The sequence below is a fragment of the Papaver somniferum genome, chromosome 10, assembly GCF_003573695.1.
Source record: "Papaver somniferum cultivar HN1 chromosome 10, ASM357369v1, whole genome shotgun sequence".
NCBI lineage: Eukaryota > Viridiplantae > Streptophyta > Magnoliopsida > Ranunculales > Papaveraceae > Papaver > Papaver somniferum.
This window is the reverse complement of record NC_039367.1, coordinates 162,918,169-162,934,715: the sequence shown is the minus strand read 5'-3', so window position 1 is coordinate 162,934,715 and position 16,547 is coordinate 162,918,169. Positions and strand designations below refer to the sequence as shown.

At 37.1% G+C, this 16,547-nt stretch overlaps 1 long non-coding RNA gene across 1 annotated transcript; it reads right to left on the bottom strand.

Annotated features, from left to right (window-relative positions):
* Positions 1–14,240: 14,240 nt before the first annotated feature.
* LOC113317673 lies at positions 14,241–16,217 on the bottom strand. Its single transcript, XR_003343835.1, has 5 exons — positions 16,079–16,217; positions 15,739–15,933; positions 15,220–15,384; positions 14,990–15,134; positions 14,241–14,835 (listed from the first exon to the last, which is right to left on the bottom strand). It is a non-coding gene; the product is annotated as an uncharacterized LOC113317673 (long non-coding RNA).
* Positions 16,218–16,547: the final 330 nt, after the last annotated feature.

Genomic DNA, 16,547 nt, shown 5'->3' with positions numbered 1-16,547 from the left:
GCTTCACTTGAAAGGTCTTTACGATCCATCTTGCTAAGCTCCTCACTACGCAATGCTGTAGTGACCTCAGCGTATGTCATCTTACCCTTTCCGTGCAATAATGTTTTAATCACGGGCTCATACTTTTCAGGAAGAGAATTTATCAGACACAAAGCTTGTTCCTCGTCGTTGATCTTCTCATCGTAGTTAACCAACTCAGTAAGAAGTTTATTATATGAATCTAAGTGCTCAGTTAGAGGTTGCACCTTTCTTCATGCAATAGCGATACAAAATTCCTTTTAAGATGTATCATGTTGGCCGCGTTCTGCACAAGGTATTCTTTTTCTAGTTTTTCCCAGAGATCCTTAGCTGAAGTCTTGTGCTGATAATTAACTCTTACTGCAGTTGCTAAACACCCTCGTATCAAAGCAAGACATAATCTATTCATCTTGTTCCACTGCTTATCATACATCTCAACTGGATGATCTTTTAGAGCTTCTTCTAGGTCAACATGAACAAGAGCATCCATTGCGTCTGTTCTCCATAAATTAAAGTTATTGGTTCCTGTAAATTTTTCTACCTTGAGTTGTGATCTATGTGAATGAAGTATTTCTTCTTTTGTTTCTTTATCTTTACTTGTGGACTCCGAATATTCTCCTAAAGGATCTTTCGGATCAACTGGTTTATCCCCGTCAACCATTGTTGTTAAACAACCAAATATAGATAAAAACAGAACCATTGTTCTCAAGCAATCTTCAGAAAAATACCTTCACTTCAACTTCAATCTGAGTACCCGTATCCAAGAGCGTCTCCTTGCTTTGATACCAATTGTTGCGCCAAAGCCTTCGGAAGCGTTAGGTTTGCACTACTACGAGGTATCTCAATATCACCAAGAACACAATCACACACACAAGAAGAACAAGTATTTAACGAGGTTGAATCCTCGGGAAGGAATAAGCAATTTTATATATCACCGTGTAGGTTGGAATATACAAAGCCTAAGCAGAGAAGAAGGGAACTTATTACTTAGTTCTGGTGTGTCTTCTCTAGTTCTCTCTATGGCTATTTATACATATCAATAGGGATGGACACATTCCTTATTAAGGATTACTTTCCTACAAGTATAGGGTTCCCTAACTTAACTCTAAGAGACAAACCTCTTAAGTTGCTATACTTAGGACACTAGTAATTGGTTTCCCAAACCAACTAGATTTCCTAATCTAATCCTTGACCATCCTACCATCAATTTCCTTGTGGCTTGTACCATGTAACAAAATAATGGATGTTTGTATTAAAAAATGCACTCTTATCACGTTTGAAGGAGCAAATAGCTTATACAATCAATATGATTTCAAAGTTTCTTTGGTATAAGTAAAAAGAGTCTTCGGATGTTGGAGTAAATTGAGAAAATAATAACTCAGCCAATATGTTCTGGAGAATATGTGATTATCTACATTCAAATATAATCTCACCTTTAAGAGAACAAGTAGGAAAGAATGAGCACTTGGAAAGACAAAGATGGCATACTTCAGGTCATTTACCTGTGAAAAGAAAAGCGTAGGCAAAGCCTCAACAGTGAAAATATTTTAGATTTCTGTTGCCTTTTGTTTTAAAAATCGCAATCAAGTTTGATCTTAGTTAACTTTGGTCATTATAAGAAAAGAAATCCCAAATAAAATGAGTGGTCTTTGGTATCTTTTTGGTAAAATGATACGGTAAAGTACAAGTTACAATTTTTATATAGTTAAAGTTGTGTGTGCTGTCTAATTTTATTCAAGCTTCTAGGTCCAGCTTTCAGAATTTTATGGTAGTCAACCTAAGCACAACAACATTTCACAGATCATTTTAGTTTCATCACGGGTTGTAAGTTTACCCGTCTTACATGATTAGGGTGAGTTAATCTCAAGTATCCTTGTGGTATTCCAACTCTCCACTATAAAACCAATTTTATCACACCTAAGTGCATTAGACATTTCATCAACAATTTTCTTTCCAAGCATGGGGTACGTAAGAACATAATCCTCTTTAACAAAATCCTCGGCGCAATTTGTTAGATATTTTGACAAGTTCTGGCTACACAACCGACACTTGGTTGCCTAGTGGACTAGAATTTGCAACCTATTAGATTCTCTTAGATGGATATTGAGACCCATAACATTTTAAGCATGTGCTATCAATTTTCTACAGAAAATTGTCAACTTTTCAAGAAAAACGAAACTGGGAATCGGGATATAAAGATTTACCCGAAGAAAATCCATTAAGTGACAAACTTATATGGCGAATTCGGGTGAAGTAATTTCTTTCTCTCAACAGACAACAATTTTGGGAGCGATGGGAGCTTCTTCCCATTGGTGAACAAACTTATAAGGAGAGGACTAGTAAGTTTCTCTTCAGGAATCTGGTTGACATACATTACTGAGCAGTCAGCCGACTTAAAAAAATTGGGAGCAGATTGTTGAGCAAGCCCATGATGACAGGGGAACCAACAAGTTCTGCAGCCGAAGAAAATTCATTGTGCATTTGCAAAAAAGGCGAGGGATCATTTCTTAGATCTGTTGGAGTTTCAATGGCGACCGCCAGATTTTTGTATGGATTTCCTTTTGTCTTGGCAGCTGAAACTCAATACTGAACCAGCTGAATTTCTTAAGTTTTTCTTGCCTTCCCCGATATGGCAGCAAATCTGGGAGGAGAGGAACGATAGAATTTTTCGCAACAAATAAAAAACTGAAGAGCGGGTTATTCTTCTAGTGAAGGCTTGTTTATTTATTTGGGCAAGGGTTCATGATTCCTTTAGACATTTCAAGTTTCTGGATTTTACGCATGACTGGGGGCATTTAAACGGTAATTACTAGTTCTAAGATGTAAGCAGGAAAAGATTTTTGCAGCATCTGTACTCTCCTTTGCTTGTTTTCTGATCTTCTTGGATTGGAGGATGTTCCGTTGTTTCTTTGGTGCTAACTCAGCACTTATTTTATTGAATGAATTTTATCTTTTCCAAAAAAAAAAAACAAGTTCTGCAGCCATTTCATCTTAGTTAAGTTCGGGATTGATAATACCAACAGAGAAAAATTAAACACGTAAGATGAAGAACAATTATGAATTGTAGAGGAGGAATTAACACTGAAGAAATATGAAAAATGATTAGTGTAGAAACTATAAAGATCAGAGAAAATGTTTCTGTTGAAGTTCTTGAACGGTGAGTCAGTAGTATTCAACCAGCCGCCTAGGTTATTACCTCATTAGCTGCGCCATTGCCCACAATCGTCAGTAGTGGGATTATTTGTTAAATATTTGTTGTTAATTTTTCTAATTAACATGATGTGTAACCGTGTAGACATAGGTAAGGCATATATAATCTTCTTATAATCAGCAAAAAGCATGATCTGACATCAACATAAACAAAGAACTAAATGCTTTTCAATAATGGAACCAAACCAGCTCTATTAGTGAGTTGGGTGAATTAATAAACGATTAGCCTCAACAAACCAAGATAGAACATAATCAGAGGAAAATATCACTTATAAGACGACATAGGGGAATAATAATAGTCAATCCATAATATTATCTCATCATCCTTAGTTGCTCAAAATCTTTTAAATATGTCCAAATACACGACTGGTACAACGCCCCAACACAGAGGCCAGATTTTCGTTCGGAGGCACAAATATCATAAGGCAACTACATAGCTCTGCTCTAAGTTAAGTTTCAATACACACAACTGACGTTTTATGTTGGCAAAAAGTTCACTGTCAATAGATACTATAGTTCGCCTCATCCGTGAATTTTCCAGTACGGCCAGGATGCTGAATATTGTAAAACCTGCAATAGCATCAGCCATTGTTTTTATGTCCTGCAACACGAAATCATAGAGTTGTCAATACAAGTAGTCATTGTAGTCATGTATCAGCCAATCATTATAGTCATAAATCATAATATTGATCCCAGATTCGCAAGCAAAACAATGCACCTAACTGTAGCAGTAAGAGACGAATGAAACCACACAAACCACATCTACATGCTAAATACAAACCTGAAATTGAGTTTTTTGGCCCCATGCATTTGCAAAACTTGACACAACGAACGTTGTTGGTAGATGTCAATTCAGGAAAAAACATCTCCTCTGGAGCATCAGCAACATCAGTCTTCTTAGCCATGAAATCGATATGGTAAAGAACGTATGTCGCACAACGCACATTAGAAATGTGACCAGGCTCCACCAGCTTGTATTTTGCACCCTACGAATTTGAGGCCAAGGCAACAGAACAAAAAAAGAAAGATTAAAGCAATCCTACAAAAATAAGGATCGATTTCAAGAAAACCGATAAATATTCAGAAGCAAACTCACTGTAGTTTAGTTATAGAAACCAATGGCATCAGTTGCATACGGTCTTACGTAATCTTGAAGTTCTTCTGATGTGAACTTATGGATTTTTCTGGGTGGAGGCTTGAACCTGAAATTGCTAAGATTAAAACCAAAATCACTCAAAAGTTTGAGCAAATCAAAGGCATTCATTGAGTTTGCGATAAAGAGATGTGTCAATAACCAGCTAAGAATTCTGTGTTTAAGAATCTCTTAGGATATCAAAACCCTTAGCTACTTGCCCTGTGTTCATAAACAAGCTTTCACCAACACATTCAATTCATACTTGAAAACAAAATTTTAACATAAAATCACCCAAATGTCTAAAACGAGGACTAACTAGTACTGCCTAAGTTAACGGTAAAGCATTAACATACTACAGAAAAGGTAAATGCACATGACAAAGATGGTAAACAAGAAAACACTCATAGGGGGCAACGTTTTCATATAATACTACGGTATATATGAGTTCAACTGTCCATGCCATGGAAAAGAAAATGCACAGAACTTTAGCCTGCTTTACTCAACCTCTTTAGACTAGTCATTCTTGTAAGAATTACAAAGACATCACATGAGCACGTAGAACAACTATTTTGCTCTCTAGAAAAGCAATCCTGGCTAAGGATGACTGCTGGAGGCTCTCGAGAAGTTTAGTATGTTTTCATGTTATGTGTCATTATGCTCCCAGCCAAAATAGCGATTGGACATGGGTACGATAAGATAAGCAAAGAACAACAAACATTGTAAAGTAATAGTAAAGTTGTATCAAGCATTTGGGAAATATGAATTGCAAATAAAACCAAGAAACGAACAGTTGAAACCCCAGCACATATTCAATATTAGTAACAGACCCAAAATTCGCAACAAAAGAAAAATGTTTATAATAAGAAGTGGGAAAAAGCAAACAAGGGCTCCAAAATCCTCTAAGGCCGGTTCCTATGGCAAATGGCTAAACCCTCCATTTGCCATGCCAGCTAGCCTGGCAAACTGGCCGAGCCACTATGGGAAATAAATTAAACGATTGAGTCTCCACCGAGCGGTCGAGACTACACCGCTAGCGGTCGACACTCGACCGCTCGGTGTAGTTTACACCGTTAGCGGTTTAGTATCCACCGTTCACGGTCGGTGCTCCACCGGATATAAATACCATCCTTCCATTCAGTTTTCCATTCATGAATTCTTTTTTCTTCTCTCTCCCCTAGAGAGTAGACCAGAGCCATTTCTTAAAAATGAGTAGTACCAAAACAAATAGACAAAGGAAAAGAAACAGGAAAGAAACAAGAAAAGCTGTTACAGATAGTGATGTTGTATGGGTTCCGAATAAAGAGCAAGAGTTCGCAAATGTTAGGCAACTGGTTGGAGCTGGTGTAACATCTATGCATTTATCTAACCATCCTGAGCGAGTTCTTTCACCCAAAGTAAGAGGTGGGTGGTCTGAGCTAACCGAAATTTATGAGTTACACTCCGAACCTGTTCAAGATATCCTTGGCAGCGTTTATATTTCATGAAAGGCAAAAACCACCGGAATCAAATTGTGCGAGTTCTTTGTGAACGTTGGTGGAACACTTCAAATACTTTTTTTTTCAAGGATTTCGAGTGTGATAAGTTCTATTTATTCCATTCAATAGTTTAATTTTTAGTTCAGAAACACTCATTTTAATTTTTAGAGATTCAATTTTTTAATTTGATACAAATTTTAGTACCACATAGAAACTTTAATATTATGACCATGTTGTTTTTAGGGTTCACACTGTTAGATTTGTATATGTTGACTGGAATAAAAAGTGAGGGTGACACAGTACAATTTAACCAATTAAAGTGGATATCACAAGGAAGATGGAAAGAATTACTCCCCTTGTACGCAAATGATACTGAAGGAAAACCAGATTCAAGAAAGATACACTCATTTGGATTAAGAGTGTGTGGGTTGAAGGCTTTTTTGACCCGTTATCATGGCAAGGGGATAAACAGAGTTGAAGATTATCCGGAGCTTGATCGTATTTTTGTATTATGGATGTTAGGTCAAATTTTTTTCCCCAATGGTAGCTCAGTGTCATTAATTGGTTTTCTGGAATCTTTAGAAGATTTGACTAAAGCACCAAATTATGAATGGGGTTCTGCAATTTTAGTTGAGCTATACATGTGTCTCAGTGATTGCTCAAGTAAGAAGACAAATAGCTTAAATGGATTTTGGGTCATAATTGAGGTAAGAACTATTTATTAGATTTATTACCGAGTTGTCAAACTAGTGGTGAATGTACTAACACACCAATTTTCGTCAATGTTATTTTTCATATTGGTGGTATACTTAATTTACTGTCGCCGAACCTGATCTTCACGATAAACGATTAATTTTTCCAGTCGTGTACAAGTACAAAGCATAGAATTGGGTTGGTCAGCTGTTATGCAAAGGATGCAACAACTGTGCAGAACTAGTGTCAACATTACGCCAATGTCGTATTCAGTAATTAATGAGTTCCATGAACCAACGGCACAAAACATGCTACAGATGAGCCTTAAACGACTTGTGTTTTACAATCAAGTTATTGGTCAGGGTATTTGGTACTACGGAGAAAGACATCTGTTTCAGCTACAAGGAAGAAAGGTAAAAGCTATCAACCCGTTTCCAACTTCACTAATTTCACATGATGATTGGATAAAGTTGATAAGCAATGGACAACCTTGGGAAGAAGCTGATGATTTGATGCAACAACCAGAAAATGAGTATGATTATTTCAGTTGGTTTCAGAAGGTATGTAAGCTGAATATTGCTACTCAATCACAAAACTTAGGTAGTGTTGACTTTCCAGCACTAGGCAATTTTCCACTTGCAGATCTTCCAACCCAACCCCCACCACTGACGGACGAACCATTTACGTACCCTAGTACGCAAATGGGGTCGTCAACTATGCCTCCAATACCTTGGGAAGTCAGGACTTTATCACCAACTGTAGATGTTGTTACAGTTCCACTTACCAGTGAAGGTTTGCAACAAAGCTATCCATACTATGGTGTGATTGCATCACCATAAGAGTTTCAGGATCGGTGTAACAATTATGATCTTTTTATCAATCAATTCCAGAATTTTCACTTGAGACAGATGGAAGCTTTGAGGGAGAGTTTGAGTTATGAATTGTCAGAGACTCCGGTAGCATCAAGTTGTCAAATACCTGGTGGAAGTGGAAGTCGTGGAAGTGGGAGTCGTGGAAGTGGGGGTCGTGGACGTCGTAGAAGTCGGTAACGCACTCCAGCCATGATAGAAGAGAGTATGGTGGAAGAAACTCAGATACCACCAACAACAACAAACTTGGGGATGGATTTCCAATCTCCCCTTGGTTTCATTCCCCAAGGTCATGTACTTACTCCTGATGGCGGACACGTCAATTTGGATGCATTTAGGCAATCTGTAATTTATACCCCAACAAGTTCAGCTTTTCACCGATTTCAAGCACCTCCTCTAATGGCTCCGGTACCATTTCAAGCTTATGACTCACCTGATGCTACACAACCACCATCTCAGAGTCCAAATAATGAGTTTTCACAAGATCCAACAGGCTTAGGGGATTATGTATTTGGTGGTAATCGTTAGTTTGAGAGTTTTGTTAGTTGTTATTTCATGGTTTGTTTAAATCGTTAATGTAATTGCACTTTTGTTTGATAAATAATAATCTTCGTTTAAAGTTTTCTACATAAGTTCAAATTAAGAACTTAGAATTGATAAGCTAGATTAAATTGGGGCAACACTTTTAAGATTTCATAACAACTTGCATATCGGAACTTTTCTCCGTTGTCAAGGAGCCACTTTTCACGACATCTTAGATCAATCTCCAGAATGGTTTCACCACTTCTCATGTTTCGAGCCGCTTCCCTTATCATACTAATATACTTGTTAACATTCTTGGAAATTACGGAGAACCGAGCACCCAACACCATCGAATTGCGATTGTAGATGTTCGTCGTTTCTTCTTCAAATTTCATTAAAACGCGTTTTTCTAAAATGGAATAAGCCGTAATGCGCCATCAATGATTGGATGATTAGTGTAGAAAACATAATTCATGCAGATGCATTCATTTTCAAACGTGCTAAAATTGCGTTGTTGTGCAACTCTCCAACTATTTGCTCTTCTTAATTCATTTTGCACACTAGCTCGAAGTGCAACTCTTTGATTTTCGGCCGCATGTTCCTCTTATATGAATCGAGCCATAGACATGTTTTGAGCCATTGGAAAATCTAAGAAAATAGGAAGAAGGTGTGAGTTAAAATGGTAGAGGAATGTGGTATTTATAGGGGGAAAGATTTATGGCCGTTGGATCAGATTCTAATCAGCGTTGTAAACTAGATCGACCGGTCTTATAAAAGCCGGTAGCGATGGAGTGAAGACCTAGCGATCGAGACTCGACTGCTTGGTTGAACTTTGACCTGGCCTGGCTAAGTGGCAAATTTACCACTTAGCCAGGCCACTTTGCCAGCTGCATAGTGGATGCATAAATGGCAAATTCTTTGGTTTGCCACACCCATAGGAAGGGGCCTAAGGAACCACAATTTATAACTCAATTAGGATTTTCTAACCACCAGCCAGGATCGATTAAATAATTGTCGGTAAAATTAAGAATATGATTTCAGGTGAATTTCCTCTATTGTGGTTAAAAGCTGAATCAAGCTCTCTTCTTAGAGCTTCTGGCCCCACCAAAAAATATTTAGACCAATAAGAGTCATCGGTTTTTTCACACCACCAATATTTGGTCAAAAAAACACCACTGAGTATATTTTACTATTTAGGATATTTGGTATCCACCTAATATCAGCCCTAAAAAAAAACCTAACTTGTGTCTCAATCATCTCCACAAATACCTGGCGAGTTTGGAATCCACGGACGATGATCTATTTACAAAACCCTAATTAATATTCTTTTTTATCTCTCTTATGTTGCATTTCCGCCACCTCTTTCTTTTATTACTGTTTCTTTGAACAATAATTTTTTGCATTTATAGTAAATTTCTCCTTATATAATTTTGGGTTCGTTAACAATTTTTTATTTATCTCACCGTGTTTTGATTTTTTTTTCCGTTTCGATTTTGCACGAGTGTTAGTCTCAGTGAACCAAATAGCAAGCACGGTTCGTTCCATTGCTTTGTTATGTCTCGATTTTGATTTTATAGTTTTTTCATAATTTCTACTGCATGTTTTTATTTTTTGTCAAGCACAGTTCGTTTCATAGTTTTCTTATGTTTTAATTTTGATTTTATAGTTTTGCTTCGTGGGAGATGAGTGTTCCCCTTGAAGATACGAAACCCTAATCTTCTCATCTGGTTTATATCAAATGGTAAATAAAAATAACATGAATATTGTGGATTTAAACCCTGCGCTCGATTTAGATTTTATTTTATTTTTAACCCAATAGTATCACTTTTAGAACATTGCTTGAATTATGATCTCCATTTTTTTTTTTGCAGGAAATCCACATCCATCTCCTATCTTTAGGGTCAAAAAGTAATATCCTGTGAAAGCAGTATGATATGTTAATCTCGCAAGTACTGAAGGCAGCAAAAGACGATAACATGGTTTGTGTGGTCCTTTTTACCTTATAAAATTAAATACTCAATAAGTTTATGTATCCGTGTACAGTAGTGGAAGTATCTTGATTATTTTGCTTTTTTTTTTTTCCATCTTTTAGCCTATTTATTGAACTGAAGAACAATGCATCACATCACTGAATTTGTTTATCAAGCTCCCAACTAAATGTACGACGAGAACAATATTCCATAGATCGTAATCATGAGGATTATGTTCTTTTTCTAGCTGCAGTATGGCAGGTATCTGCGACAAGTTTTCGGCAGAGATGGTAGCAATATGGACACGACAAGAGCGGCTTTCCAACAATGGGTTTGGACATGCAGTGTTTGTTGTGCTTATCAAGTGATATTTTACATCTGACTCCTTCGCCAAAAAGGTTTAAATTTTGGGTACCGTATTTGTGGTGGTCAGCCATGTGTTTTCCCTTTCCTAATTGTTTGTAACATTGTTTTCAATTTTTGGCCCATGTCATGTTATATAAGTAGGCAAGAATTGTGGTTGTGCCAAAAAGAAGATATTATTAGGAACAATGTTAAAACTCTTTCGTCATTGGCTATCGAGCAAATCTATTGTAAAAAAGTTATTTCATTGCTTCAAAGAAATTTCCGATGCCAATAGCACTCGTATGAATGTGGTTCAACATAAAAAGTAGGTGATATGTGCGGTGGCATTATGGTTTATTATGGTACGATCAACAAAATTATCCTAACTCATCCTACCTTTTTAACACAGGGGTAAAGTCTACCTACCCAACATCGTAACGGTAATAGTATCCACTCTGATACTTGGGATTATATGCTTAGGAAATGTTAAGTTGTGTCATGGGAACGATTTAACTTTTACTTGAGACTACTTTTAATATCATCTTTTTAGTATGTTATTGTTATTGTACCTATTTTTCTCAAATTTTGAATACCAAAAGAATTACCAGCACCAATGCATACTTTTGTCTGCAAAATATATAGGTCGTTGCACGAGCGCAACAACTAGTTAAATAGAATTACCAGACAGGCACAGTCCTTGAACGCGAACGTTTAGCGTTTGATCTCTTTGAATTTGAACGCTGATTAGGGATGGCAATGAGGAGGGTTTGGGGCGGGGACCTTGAATCCCATCCCCTACCCCGTTCAAAAACCAAAACCCATTCCCTACCCGTTCCCCAGAAGAATGGGGCGGGGACGGGTATGGGGGATCCCCGTAGGGGATGGATTTCTCATGAGTTACCATAACGTTACAATAAATATTTAAAATTTTGTAAATAATAATAATTATAATGGTTCAAACAATGATACTAACCTAAGCAGTGCATTTTAAAATTTTAAGTTTATAATAACCAACTAAAACTGAAAAATAAAGGAAACAATTGATCCACACAATTAAGTATTATGGTTCCTTTTACTTCTTAGTTCCTCATTAGAGCAAGTCTTATGGTGGAATCCAACCTATTCCAAGTGTGGAAAAACCATGGAATGTCTAGTCTAGTGGCTTCCAAGTTGGGGCTTTCACAAAAAATCCAAGGAGGGTTTCATGGTTTGGTGGAAGGGTTCGTGGAATCCATCTAAACGCCAATAAGAATAGCGCTAAACACAAATAAGATTGGCGCTAAAAAAACGCCATTAAGAATTGCGTTTTTTTATCCGTAGATCTAAAATGAGTTGTTGAAATCTAACGGCTGAAAAAAAAAGCTCCCTTCTTAATTACGTTTTTTTAGCTCCATTCTTAATTGCGTTTTTTTAGCTCTATTAAGAATAGCGTTTCTACTATTCCATCATTACACTTGCGCTTCCATCCACAGTTCCAAGTGCTTAGGTGGCGTGGAAGATGGAAGATGGATGGATTCCACCATAAGACTTGCTTAACCATCTTCCTCCATATTAATCATCTCATCATGATCTTCTTCGTTATCTTCCAAAAAAGTTCCTCGATCAGATATAATAGGTTATGGTATGGGGCGGGTATGGGGCGGAGATCTTGAATCCCATCCCACCCCATCCCGCATCACTACTTTCGGGAATTTTCCGTACCCCGTTCCGTTCCCCATTTATACGGGTAAAACCCTGATCTATAGGGACGGATTCCCACGGAGATGGGTTTGGGTGGGGCAAATTGCCATCCCTAACGCTGATCCGTCATCGCTTTACCCTCTCTCTTTTTTTCTCTCTCGGGACACCTCTCTACCTTCGCGCCTTACCCGGCAAATATATACTCCATAGACTTCTCCATCAAATTCGGTATTGATATTATGGGCCTGTTTAATGGTAGGTCCATAGATTTCTCTATCCTACATTGAGCTTCGAATAAATACAACCAGGTGGGCAGTTGACACACAACCAATCTTGCATAGAAATTTGACATAACGAATGAGCCAATGCATCTACAAGTTTTGGCACATATCCAAACTTAATGAATTCAAAGGTTACATCCGCAACTTTGATTCTTGTGACTAGAGAATTCATATTCGAAGAATTCATATCTTGCTTAACATCTCCTTCTTTTCAAACAAAGAAAATATTATTGTAATTCTTGTTTACAAATTCCATTAATTGAGCTGGGATTTTTTTGGAATTGATTTAAGTGTCCCATCCAAACGACATTCTAGCTCTTTCATTATCCGAATTATGGAACCGTAGACATTAGATGTTGTTCGATTTAACATGTGTAAAACGTGTCGGCCCAACACAATTTAGCCCACGAAATTGCGTACTTAGCGTGCTATGTGTCGTGTTGTGCTGTGCCGTAGATTATGATGTGTCGCTAGAAGGCGTGTTGGGCTGGACTGTGGTAGAAAAATAAACGCGATGAGCTGTGCCAGACACATTTATTTTAAATTTAATGTTTTCCAAATATTTAGGTTTGCATGTGTTTTCATGAAAATAAATCAACATAATGATAATAAAATGTCAATGACTGGATAGAATAATAGTTTTGTTTTTTTTCTTTTTTTATGAAATATACATAAAATGTGATGTATTGGGGGATATTGTGTAGTATTTTATACATATTACTAGGGGTGTAAATAATACCCGAAAATACTCGGCCTGCCTGTATCCGCCCGAGCCCGCCTGTACCCGAAGTAGCCCAAAGCCTGTTATGGCCCGTCATGGACCACCCGGCCTGGCCTGGATTAATTTATTGGGCGGTTTCGGGCTTTGCGATTAATTATGATGCCCGGCCTGATATCCGGCCTGGTGCCCGGCCTGAAAGCCTTCTATGTGTCATTAATCATTTAATATCCTCTTAAAAAGACTTAAAAGTTACAATTTTATAATTGTCAATTTTGTGTCAAGAAAAATAAAATATATAATTGTTTTTTTACTTATAATTAACCTTTTCAAAACATTAATGGTAATATATTTTCTTATTAGAAAGTTTATTGTACTCTAATTAATTATTTATTATAGGCTAAAATTAAAAATTTGTCAGTGTAATTTAAATATAAAATAATACTATCACTTACGATATGCGATGTTGGAAAGGAAAGGATATTGTATTTAATACCGTTCATTTGAAAATTTAAACTTAAAAAAAAAAAAATTCAAAATAGTGGCCTGTCCGGCCCGATCTGGCCTGCCCGTATAAAAAGCGGGCTTTGGGCGGTCTTTGGGTAGCAAATTATCTACTTGTGCCCGGCCTGTCCGGCCTGAATTTGTTTACGGCTCACAAATATTAAGCCTGGCCTGCCTGGCCTGTCATAGTTTTTGGGTCGGGCGGCCCGGCCTGCCCGAATTTACACCCCTACATATTACTAGATTTTGTGCACGTGTTACGCACCGGGCAGACCCGAAAATCATCATTTGTTTCTTTTTACTTTTTGACCATATTTTTAGTTTGTTGTGATGTGGTTTTGCCTCGCCCGTCGTGCGTTTTTATTTGGTGTCGTGGGGCTTCTCCCCTCCCTGCCTCGTAGGATTTATATTTGGTGTGGCTCGGCTTCGCGTCGCTCCGTCCCCATACATTTTTGATTTGGTGTGGCTCGGCTTCTCCTCGCCCAGATGCATGCTTAGGAAAATGGAGAATGTGAAAATTATGATTAAAAAGAAAAAGTTAGAGCATCACTTTAACCGTTACCTCCTCACTGTATGATTGCACCACCGTGTTTGAAGACCTCTCTCAGTACAGTCTTCGCCAGCATTGCATAATCTAACACTCTGATCCAGCAAAAAATAAGAGATATTAGAGATCAAAGTAAAATACAATACTTTTAAAACAAAATTAGAGTTTTAAAATATTCCTTTTTTTATTGTAATTCTATTAATGCTGTAAACAACCGTTCTTCTTACATTTATTAAGAAACTAACTGATAATTACCGGTGAACTATTCTCAGTAAACCTTTTTGTCCTTTTTGAAACTAAAAAGTAACCCTTCAAAAGCAAAGTTCAAGGCCTTGTACAGTAACATTTAGTTTAATGAATTCAAGAGTCTCCATGAATAAATTGGACAGCATTTCTTGACAATTATCAAAATGAATAAAAAATTTGGGCAAACTATCAGACAAAACACTCATTATTGTAAGACGTGTAAAAATATAAATGAGTTTAATCACTTATATTAATGGTTCCATCATCAAGGCGCCCTTGAAACAGTTCACCCAAACCACGATTATCATCTTCGCGTTAGCGTACTCATACCACATTCCAACCATTATAAGATTGACCCCTGTATCGGTTGGTGTACTCATACCATGTTCCAGTTGAATATATAACTCATAATACTACCATTGTACTGAAATTACTAATTGGGTCTGACCAGCCTGCATTGATTGGAAAACGGTGTAAGATCCGATTGCCACCAGCAGTATGATCATAGCTGCAATTGTGTTATTCATCTATATCTTGCGAAGTGTTGTGGTTTCACATTCCCCATACCCAGAGGAGTAATAATGATAGGATTTAGTGGATCTTCACAGAACATCATCACTATCTGTATATGTATCCAAATATTTAATAAGACTCCAAAATTGCATTGGAAAAATGAAAAAAATAAATAAAAGAATTTCTGAAATCATATCTATTTCGTGAAAGGCTTAGTACAAATTGATTCAAGTGTTCTTAATAAAATCCCAATATGAACGAACCTGGGTGGAGTAGTGATGGATGAAACTGGTTCAAAGAGTCGATCCAGACTTGATCATCTCACCATGCATGGTTCTAGATCAAAAGCTCTACATCGTACACTTAATTACGGTAGCACCAGTATTATAGACAGTAGCTGAGACATTTCTATCATAAGAAAACCAACAGCAAAGTTGGTCAATCGTATTTCAGCAGGTGCTTGCACAATGACAGGTGAAGCATAAGGGTTTACCATTTTTTTCTTGGCTAACACAGAATGAAGGTGTTTCCACAGGAATATGCTTTTAGTTTGTGGCTTGTGAGTTATAAGCACCATACGCTTTTAGTTTGTGGCCTGTGAATTATAACCACCATTCAGTGATGCCGCATCCACAATAATAGATGCGAGAAAGAGCATCTGCCATAACCACACCAATAATTATCACAAATCTTGAATTTCAAATCTATAACATTGGTGGTTCAGTGGTTATATCGGGTAGGTCAATACAAAACATTTGTATGAACTAAACAACAGGGTTACATTACATCTAAAAATTGGAGAATTTTGAATCCAGCAACATCAAATAAATTTGGTGCATTTTCAAGTCCTTTATCTAATGTATTCTCCAAATGCAAATACTCTAAAATTTATTGGCAACCAAATAAATAGTGAACTCTGTAATAAACTTACCTGGTAGACAGAAACAAACTACTCATATAGTAGAAAATAAGAAAACTTCAAACAAATAGAGATGGCCTGATGTGATTTTACCTGGGTAGAGAAGTGATACTGGTGCAACACAATAGAACTTTTCTTTAAAACCGTAAACACATGGATTTTCTTCTCTTCTACTTCCTCCGTCCCATCCGCCATTGTTGAGAGATTCAGAAATCTAGGGTTATGAAAAAGAAGAGAGTTTTAACTGAGTAATCAATAGAAAATCGAATCATATCCATGTATTATCACCTGCAAAATAAAAATAGAACAATAAACATAAAATCGAAGCAGATGATCTCAACTATGAGTTTTGAATATAAAGAACAGCCAATATAAAAGAAATCACACCCACGAATCCATGATTTCATGCACATAAAGTTTAGGTAAATCAAACCTTTTTGCAGGGTCATGTAAGATTTCTGTAAGGATGATCGTGACCTCACCGTTTGAACGATCTTATGTAATACCAAACATTTTAGCACTGAATCGTAAGATTTCTTCAAGGATGATTAATTGTTAATTCTGGAAGGAAGGATGATTGTTATTTCTGCAAGGATGTTATGAGATTTAGGTTAAATCGGACGGGATTTGAAATAGGGTGTTTTGCAAGTTATAACCTCTTGACCAATAAAGTATCGCCAAGTGTCCTCTCCAGGTTTAACGTGAGAACTCTTTTCTCAGCGATGGTGGTCTTCTCGAAAACTCACTATTCTCTCGTTGAACGGTGACGCTGACCATTCAACGTGGGGGCTCCAATGAGTTAGGATTTTAAAGGAGTTAAATTAGATAGATAGTGTGCCTTCTTAACGTGTTGTGTTGTGACACGTGCTGTGCTGGATTACTGTGCTGATTAGTCAAACTCA